General features: G+C 41.2%; 2 non-coding genes across 2 annotated transcripts; one reads left to right on the forward strand and one right to left on the reverse strand.

Annotated features, from left to right (window-relative positions):
• Positions 1-4,139: 4,139 nt before the first annotated feature.
• On the reverse strand, positions 4,140-4,214 carry Trnan-guu (transfer RNA asparagine (anticodon GUU)). Its single transcript has one exon. It is a non-coding gene; the product is annotated as a tRNA-Asn (tRNA).
• Positions 4,215-4,506: 292 nt separating this feature from the next.
• Positions 4,507-4,581, forward strand: Trnan-guu (transfer RNA asparagine (anticodon GUU)). The gene has a single exon. It is a non-coding gene; the product is annotated as a tRNA-Asn (tRNA).
• Positions 4,582-8,935: the final 4,354 nt, after the last annotated feature.

Raw genomic sequence — 8,935 nt, forward strand, 5'->3', positions numbered from 1 at the left:
GAAACCAAACCTTACCCAACCTAACCTTGCCCAACCAAACCTAATCTAACCAAACCCATTCTAACCTAACCTAACCTAACCCAACCAAACCTTGCCCAACCCAACCTAATCTAACCTAACCTAACCTAACCTAACCCAACCAAACCTTGCCCAACCCAACCCAACCTAACCTAACCCTAACCTAACCTAACCTTACCCAACCTAACCTTGCCCAACCAAACCTAACCTAACCTAACCTAACCTAACCTAACCTAACCTAACCTTACCCAACCAAACTTTGCCCAACCCAACCCAACCCAACCCAACCTAACCTAACCTAACCTAACCTAACCTACCTAACCAAACAAACGCTGGATACGAAAAAACAAACAGAGAGGAGACGTGGAATGTAACTCAGCGGTGCATCAAATGTGTCTTGTCCTCCGCCATGCAGTAAGACGGAAGAGAGAACACAAAGGATTACAAAGGAAGAACAAACAACAGCAGACCAGTTGCCTCTTACGCGGCTGTTTGTGGGGACTGCTTTCCAACGTAGAGTGAGAGAGACAGGATACACGAACAGGGAGACGTGGAGAGAAGCGGAGAGTAGGAGAGGAAAGAATAAATGGGAGGACATAGAAAAGGGAGAGAAATGGAGAAGAAAGTTTACGAAAGGGGAGGGCAAAAGAGAAGAGGAATTGAAAGAGAAAAGAACTGAAAAAAAGGAGAATGGAGAGCAAGGGAGAGAAGAGATGAGAGAGAGAGAAGAAAACAGAAGAGAAGAGAAGAGAGAGAAGGAGAGGAGAGAGGAGAGGAAAAACGTGCTTTATCTTTCCTGCTTTGGATTGTGTAAGTGGACGAGAGAGAGAGAGAGAGAGAGAGAGAGAGAGAGAGAGAGAGAGAGAGAGAGAGAGAGAGAGAGAGGAGAGAGAGGGGGGGGGGGAGGTTAATGACTGATAGTTCTCATATATCATTTTGTTACCATGTCATCTTTCCGTTTTCTTTGTAACTATGTCAAACTCTCTCTCTCTCTCTCTCTCTCTCTCTCTCTCTCTCTCTCTCTCTCTCTCTCTCTACAAAAACTACACTATGGGTTTCCTCGGCCTTGACCTAACACCTCTCTCTCTCTCTCTCTCTCTCTCTCTCTCTCTCTCTCTCTCTCTCATCTCTCTTCTCTCTCTCTCCCTCCTCTCTCTCTCTCTCTCTCTCTCTCTTCCTCAGCATCACACACACACACACACACACACACACACACACACACACACACACACACACACACACACTGCAGATTATCGTTCAGTCACTCCTACAAGAAAAAAAGGAAAAGAAAAGAAAAGAAAAAAGAAAACATCTGACAGTTATCTTGTATCGGAGTCCCTATCTATCTCTCTCTCTCTCTCTCTCTCTCTCTCTCTCTCTCTCTCTCTCTCTCTCTCTCTCTCTCTCTCTCTCTCCTTCATTTATTATTATTATTATTATTATTATTATTATTATTATTATTATTATTATTATTGTGAGAGAGAGAGAGGGAGAGTGAGTGTGGAGGGGACCTTTAAATAGTTAGAGTTGTAATAAGACACGGAAGTTTAGAGGCATAGTTAAGTCCAATTTACTACACTTACTGAGCCTCTATGTGTTCCTCTCCTTGTTTGTTTTTTGGTTTATTTATCTATTTATTAAGTTATTTATTCATTTATTCTTATTTTATTTAACTACTTATTTATTTATCTTCAGTCTCTATATCAGTTTCAGTCTTGTGGTTCACGTATTTTGTTATAAGCTGACCTACAAGCCACGCCCACATTCCTCCTCCTCCTCCTCCTGATTGGCTGAAAATGTTTGCCACTTCAAGATTCATAACATATTTTCAAAGGCATTTTCAGTCATGTTATCAATCAGCCTTGCCTTGCGTCGATTCTGGAAGATATCAGAAAGAAATTTGAGTTTTGATTTCGTTTTCCTATACACTTCTTTCTAAATCGGTGCAAGGCAAGGCTAACTGACTGTTATGATGACTGAAACATCGAAAAAAAAAAATCTTAAGAATAATAATTAACTGCATACATCAATAATCTATACATCTATTTTACTCGTTAGAAACTCTGAACAAGAACATGAAATTCATATGTCTACGTAAATGCATTCAAATATTCAAACAAAACATAAATTAAATATCGAAAACAAGCAAAAAAAAACAATAAAAATCTTAAGAATAATAATTAACTGCATATATCAATAATCTATACAACTCTTTCACTCGTTATAAACTCTGAAAAGAACGTGCAATTCATATAGTTACATAACTGCATTCAAATATTCAAACAAAACTGAAATTATCGTACGTAACGTCACTCCCTGCGTATCGATTTACAGAAAAATGATTGAAGTCAGAAAGAACTGTCTTATTTATAGTTTTGCTCACGACCACAGTTCCTTTTTTTTTTTTATGGTAAATGCTAATGTTGAAGGTACGAGAGTTGCTCATAAGGTCAGCGAGCTCTCAGTGACCTTAGCCTGATAATGTGGGGTTGTCGACCTCGCAAAGGCCACCCGATGCTCACTTGTCTGCCTCTTGACCCTGCATGCTTAGCGATCACTTCTTGTTGCGCCGCCTCTTGCTCTGATTCACTCACAAATAAGATTGAAATTATCATCTATTTACATCTAGTTTTTATTCATCTGTCTATTTATTTATCTGTTTACGTGTTTAAATATCTGTGTATTTGTTTATCTATGTATATGTATCTCTATCTATCTGTTTTATTTATCTGTCTATCTATTTACGTATTTATCTATCTATCTATATATCTATCTATTTACATACCTACCTATCTATCTATCTATCTATCTATCTATCTATCTATCTATCTATTCACCCTTATAATTTATCATGAGAGAAAAAATGGAAAGCTTTTAATACATGAAAATACACATGCGCACTGACAACATTCATACATTCATACATTCATACATAACAATACATGCACATACACACGCATGCATACAAAAATAAATAAGAATAAATAAATAAAAGCAAACCAAAGAATTATTCCTGTAATGTAAAAAAAAAAAAAAAAAACTAAAAAGAAAAATTAAACAAGTTTCCCTTTCGACTTTCTCCATGCAAAAGAGGAAAAACGGAAGCAATTAGTGAATCTTGCAATAAAAAAAACTGATTAATATGACCAATGGGAAAGTAAATGGCGAACTATCAATTAATGTGACGCGTTCGATAATAGCAATGTTAATCGTATCTGGTTTTTGTCAGTCTGGCCTCGAGATTTGGGTCAGACAGAAAGAAAATGGGGAAAAGGGGAGGAAAAAGGAAGAGATGGCTGGCAGTCTACTTCTACATATAGTACACCCTGGTATAAATGTGAAGACTAACACTGAATTGTCTGCAAAAGGAAAACTACATCACTCGAAGGACAAAGAAGAAAAAAAAAGATAGAAAAGAGAGAAAGAGGAAAAAAATGGATAGATGTAGGTGCAGAAACAAAAATGCGGTGAAGTGGCTCAGATAAGAGAGAGAGAGAGAGAGAGAGAGAGAGAGAGAGAGAGAGAGAGAGAGAGAGAGAGAGAGAGACTAAGTAAGTGGTGTGCGTGAGTTTTACCACCTGAACACACACACACACACACACACACACACACACACAAAGTGCACGGATATAGCCTAGCCGGTGTACCTGTCAGCTTCACCCCGGCGCTTGTAGCTTCACCCTGCCTCTGTTCACCACCCCACCCCTCTCCACCTCTCCCCTCCTCGCCTCACGTCCCTTTCACCTTCCTCCCACACCTCCATCACTCAACACACACACAGGACCGCATTCTGAAACATCTATGCGCCGTTTCTCTACATTCAAAAGGCTTTACTTGAACTGACACGGGTTTGCAAGGGTGTTTTTACGGTTCTAAGGACAGATTATCAAGATTTCTACATTTCTGACAGGAGAAACGACCCTTGAAAACCCAGCTAATTATCTCTGTGGCGTTTGAAAATAGTCGTGGTGAGTGAGCACAGCGTTTCAGAATGCTACGGTCAGGAATGCCACAGCTGGGTACGATATTGGACAGTGCTGAGTTCAAAGGAGACAGCGACCAACTTTTGAGAACTTCAGATAACGACGTCTGTCTTCCTTTGGGTGTGGAAATAAAACGTACGCCCCCGGGTGGGCTCGAACCACCAACCCTTTCGGTTAACAGCCGAACGCGCTAACCGATTGTGCCACGGAGGCTTGAGAGATTAGCCAAAGTGTGCAATTGAAATCTCAACGGTACGCCATGAACTTTATTTTGGTCCAGTTAGCATGTAGGTACACGGCGATTGAGGGAAACACAAGGAAAGAAAACAATGAATAGAAGAGAGGAGAGAGAGAAAAAAAAAAAAGACAGAAGAGTGGGAGATCAAGGAATGGAAGAGAAGGGAGGCACGGAGACAAGAGAGGGACGCGAATGTAGAAGCTACACAGATTAGGTCACTCGCGAGACACACGGGCCGCACCACGCAGCTGAGCTGACTTTTTTCAAGCCTCCGTGGCACAATCGGTTAGCGCGTTCGGCTGTTAACCGAAAGGTTGGTGGTTCGAGCCCACCCGGGGGGCGTCCTTCTTTTATTAACAGTTTATCGGTATCCAATAATGAGCGTCACGAAACTTGGCGGGGGAGGGAGAACCGTGCGGCCCGTATTCTGAGACGCTCTGCTCGCCCGCCATAACTTTCAAGGCCACCAAGATGCCTGACCGGATCCTTACGACTGTTTTCTCCCGTTAATAATGCAAAAATTTCGATCATGTGTCACTAGAACCGTAAAAACACCCATAAAAACCTGTACAACACATTAAAAAGACCCATATTCTGAAACACACTGCCCTCTCATCAGGAATATTTTCAAAGCCCACGGAGATGATCAGCCGGGTTCTCAAGAATGTTTCTCCCGTTAACAATGTAGAAATCTTGTTAATTTGTCTCTAGAATCGTAAAAACAGCCTTTGAAACCCGTGGAACTTCAACTACAGCCTTTTTAGATACATAGAGAAGCGGCGCAGAGGTGTTTCAGAATAAGGGTCTGTGAAGGATGGTGAGGAGGATGAGGGGAAGAAAGTGACAGCGCCGCGGTGACTCATCTGATTCAGGGACCTCACGCCTCCCACTTTCCCTCCTCAACCCCCCCCTTCCCGCCCCCGCCACCCACTTCCCCCTTCCCCCATTTCCCCATTCCCCCCATTCCTTGCCTCCTCCCATCCATATCAGCTCAATTTTGTCCGCGTGTTCCTGTGTTTAGGTGTGTGTGTGTATGTGTGTGTTCCTCTGATACGTAAAGAAAATATACTTGTACAAACACAGGCGCTCTCTCTCTCTCTCTCTCTCTCTCTCTCCTCTCTCTCTCTCTCCTCTCTCTCTCCTCTCTCTCTCTCTCTCAGTGACAAGAAATTATGACAAAGCCACAAAACCAAACTAGCGGATTAATTTTTCCGCAATCGTCCTTGTCCTATACAAACACACACACACACACACACACACACACACACACACACACACACACACACACACTTAAAGACTTTGGAAATCTTTAAACATGACATAAATTAACGTGAAACTCGTCTTAGGAATCTGACCTTAATGTATGACTCAAAATGACACGTCTCTCTCTCTCTCTCTCTCTCTCTCTCTCTCTCCTCTCTCTCTCTCTCCTCTCTCTCTCTCTCTCTCTCTCTCTCTCTCTCTCTCTCTCTCTCAAAGACCACAGATATTATTACTCCTGTTTTCATAAGTGTTTTGCGATTAAATTTGCAGATACCGTCTTAAACTATCATTAGAATCATGGAAAACACTCTTGGGAATCCTGACACTTCCACAAAACCGTGTAAAACTGTAGAATCCTCGTTAAACTCTACCTAGAATCATGAAAACTCTTCAAAACCTCAATAACTCCCACTAAAGTTTGTGAAGAGTTTAGAATCTTTTTTTTAATTACCACTGCAATAATAAAAAAAATAAAAAAACACTAGAGAACCCAATAGCTTCCACCAGAGTTTATTTAGAGTAGTCCTCGTTAAACTATCATTAGAACTATAAACACTCCCTTAAAAACATAAAATAACTTCCACTAGTTTGTTGAAAGAGTAGAACCCTCATTTAACCGTCACTAGACACATGAAAATCCCTTTAAAAACCCCAATAACCTGTTGAAATAATCGAACCCAAGGTAAACCATCACAAGAACCACGAAAACTCCCTTAAAAACCCAAAGAACCTCCGCTAGAACCTGATGAGCTAAAAATAATCGAGATGAAACAGTGAAACATTTGAACGAACCCCACAGACACGCTCTCCAACCACCCACCCTCCCCCTCTGTCTCCCGTTTAATGGCCTTATAAATTGGCCTGCTGATGAACTTTAATATAATTCTGTGAGCCAATGACCTCCACACGCCTGACCTTTGCTTGCCCTCTTGGCGGAGACAGAATAACCACTGACCTTATCGTTCCCCGGGACTCACTGTTTCGCCACTGCTTCGAACGCGTTTTTTCTTGATTCGAGCCGAGCAGAGTGACGCTTGACTTTACCGTAACAGATCAGCCCCAGTTTCTCGTATCCTTCATCTTCCCCTCCCGTTACCTGAAATAGTAATGATAGTAATAGTTTTTTTTTTTTATTATTTACTGGTGGCTGAGATGGAAATAGTAGTATTGTTTCGTATTGGTGGCTGTAGTAGTAGTAGTAATAGTAGTAGTGATAATATGCTTTTTGGTAGCTGAAATAGTAGTAGTGATAGTAATAGCGTTGTTTCTTCTTGGTGGCTGTTATAGTAGTAGTAGTAGTAGTAGTAGTAGTAGTAGTAGTAGTAGTAGTAGTAGTAGTAGTAGTAGTAGTAGTAGTAGTAGTAGTAGTAGTAGTAGTAGTAGTAATTCTTCGTCTTGGTTACGAAAATAATAAAGATAATAGTAATAATTGTTAGTTTTTTTTTTTTTCATGACGTGAGGATGCAAATGAAAAGGAGGAGGAGGAGGAGGAGGAGGAGGAAAAGGAGGAGGGGGAGGAGGAGGAGGATGGGGGGAAGAAGAAAAAGAGTAGGATTGGGACATTAAGAAGACAGACGCACAGACACACAGCCACAAGAATTAGATCAAAGAAAGTTATCACACACACACACACACACACACACACACACACACACACACACACACACACACACACACACACACACACACACACACACACACACACACACACCAATAACAAAACCCAATAAAACACTCCGGTACAAAGCCATCAACTTTTTTATTCTTTATTCTCATACCTATCTCTCTCTCTCTCTCTCTCTCCTCTCTCTCTCTCTCTGCTTCACGTTACCGAGGACAGAGACTCAAGCAGAGAAGTGTGACGTGACAAAGCAGACTAGCGTGACAGAGAGACGTGTGTTTAAGGGGCTGAAGTGTTCGAGAGCGTTACTAAACCCTCGTAGCTTCGTGGATGTTTATAAAAGCATCAAGAACGAGAGGGAAGCTGCAGGAAGCCACCAGGCCTACACGTGGCAGGCCCTGTGTTCAATGTTTTATCTGTTTTCATCTGTTGGAGAAGGAAGTGGTGGTGGTGGTGGTGGTGGTGGTGGTGGTGGAGGAGGAGGAGGAGGAGTAAGAAAAGGAAGAAAAAGGAGAAGAGGAAGGAAAGAAGCAGAAGAAGAAGAAGAAAAAAAAGAAGAAGAAGAAGAAGAAGAAGAAGAAGAAGAAGAAGAAGAAGAAGAAGAAGAAGAAGAAGATGATGATGATGATGATGATGATGATGGTGAAGGCTACAGCAGTCCCTGTACAAAACACGTCCATTTCCTCCTATCAGAAGAAAAAGAACAACAACAACAAAAAGACCAAAAAAAAAGAAGAAAAGACACAAGAACAACAACAACAACAACAACAACAACAACAACAATAACAACAACAATGCCAATCCCTGTACAAAACACACCTACTTCCCTTTGTGCTGTACAACCACCTGACATTCCCATCCATACGCTTATCTTATCAATTAAATCTCCTTACTGACTCAGGGCTACCAACCTTCCGATTAGAGTCCATTCCATTGACCCCACCCCTGTTGCATAACCTGTGTCTTCCTACCAGTGCATCCTTCCCTTGACGTGACGCGAGAAAGAACCACGTAATCTGCGTAACGGAGGCGAGACAGGAAGCATAACAAGTGCTGCAGAGTGACGCTGTTTTGTGACGGAGTGTTGGCCAGTCTAGCGGGGTCTGGCTATGTTGGGGTTACAATTCTTTTAATGGTTAGTCTGGTGTGTCTTTTTTTTTTTTTTTTTTTTTTAATTGTTGGCTGTTTTCATGTGTTCTGTCTTGTTCTACGGCATCTCTAATCATTATAATGGGTTGAAATTGTGTTATTCATTATATTAAACTTTTTTCTATTTTTCTTTTCTTTTTTTTTTTTCATTTTCGTTGGTTAGCTTGGTTTTTAGTTAGTTAATGAGCTGGATGTTCTCATGGGTTTTCATTTGGTATTTATAAACTACTACTACTACTACTACTACTACTACTACTACTACTACAAACCGTTATCTATATTTTTCCCTTCAACTTTTCTTCTTTTTCTCTTGGGGAACGTGACTTAAGCACCAACAGAGAGAGAGAGAGAGAGAGAGAGAGAGAGAGAGACAGAGAGAGAGAGAGAGAGAGAGAGAGAGAGAGAGTGGAGATAATTAAAATCTTACTTTTATGGATACTCTTCTTTTATAAGCAAAGTTTTATGCGGCCTCTCTCTCTCTCTCTCTCTCTCCTCTCTCTCTCCTCTCTCTCTCTCTCTCTCTCTCTCTCTCTCTCTCTCTCTCTGCCATCCCTTCCTGCAATATTTTCCCTTTCCTTCTCTCTACATTCTCTTTTTTCCCTGAAGTAAGAAATTATTGAACTATTGAACCTTATAAGGAAAATCAGTAAGCGAGTCAGTCAC

This window comes from Scylla paramamosain, chromosome 37 (assembly GCF_035594125.1).
Source record: "Scylla paramamosain isolate STU-SP2022 chromosome 37, ASM3559412v1, whole genome shotgun sequence".
Lineage (NCBI taxonomy): Eukaryota > Metazoa > Arthropoda > Malacostraca > Decapoda > Portunidae > Scylla > Scylla paramamosain.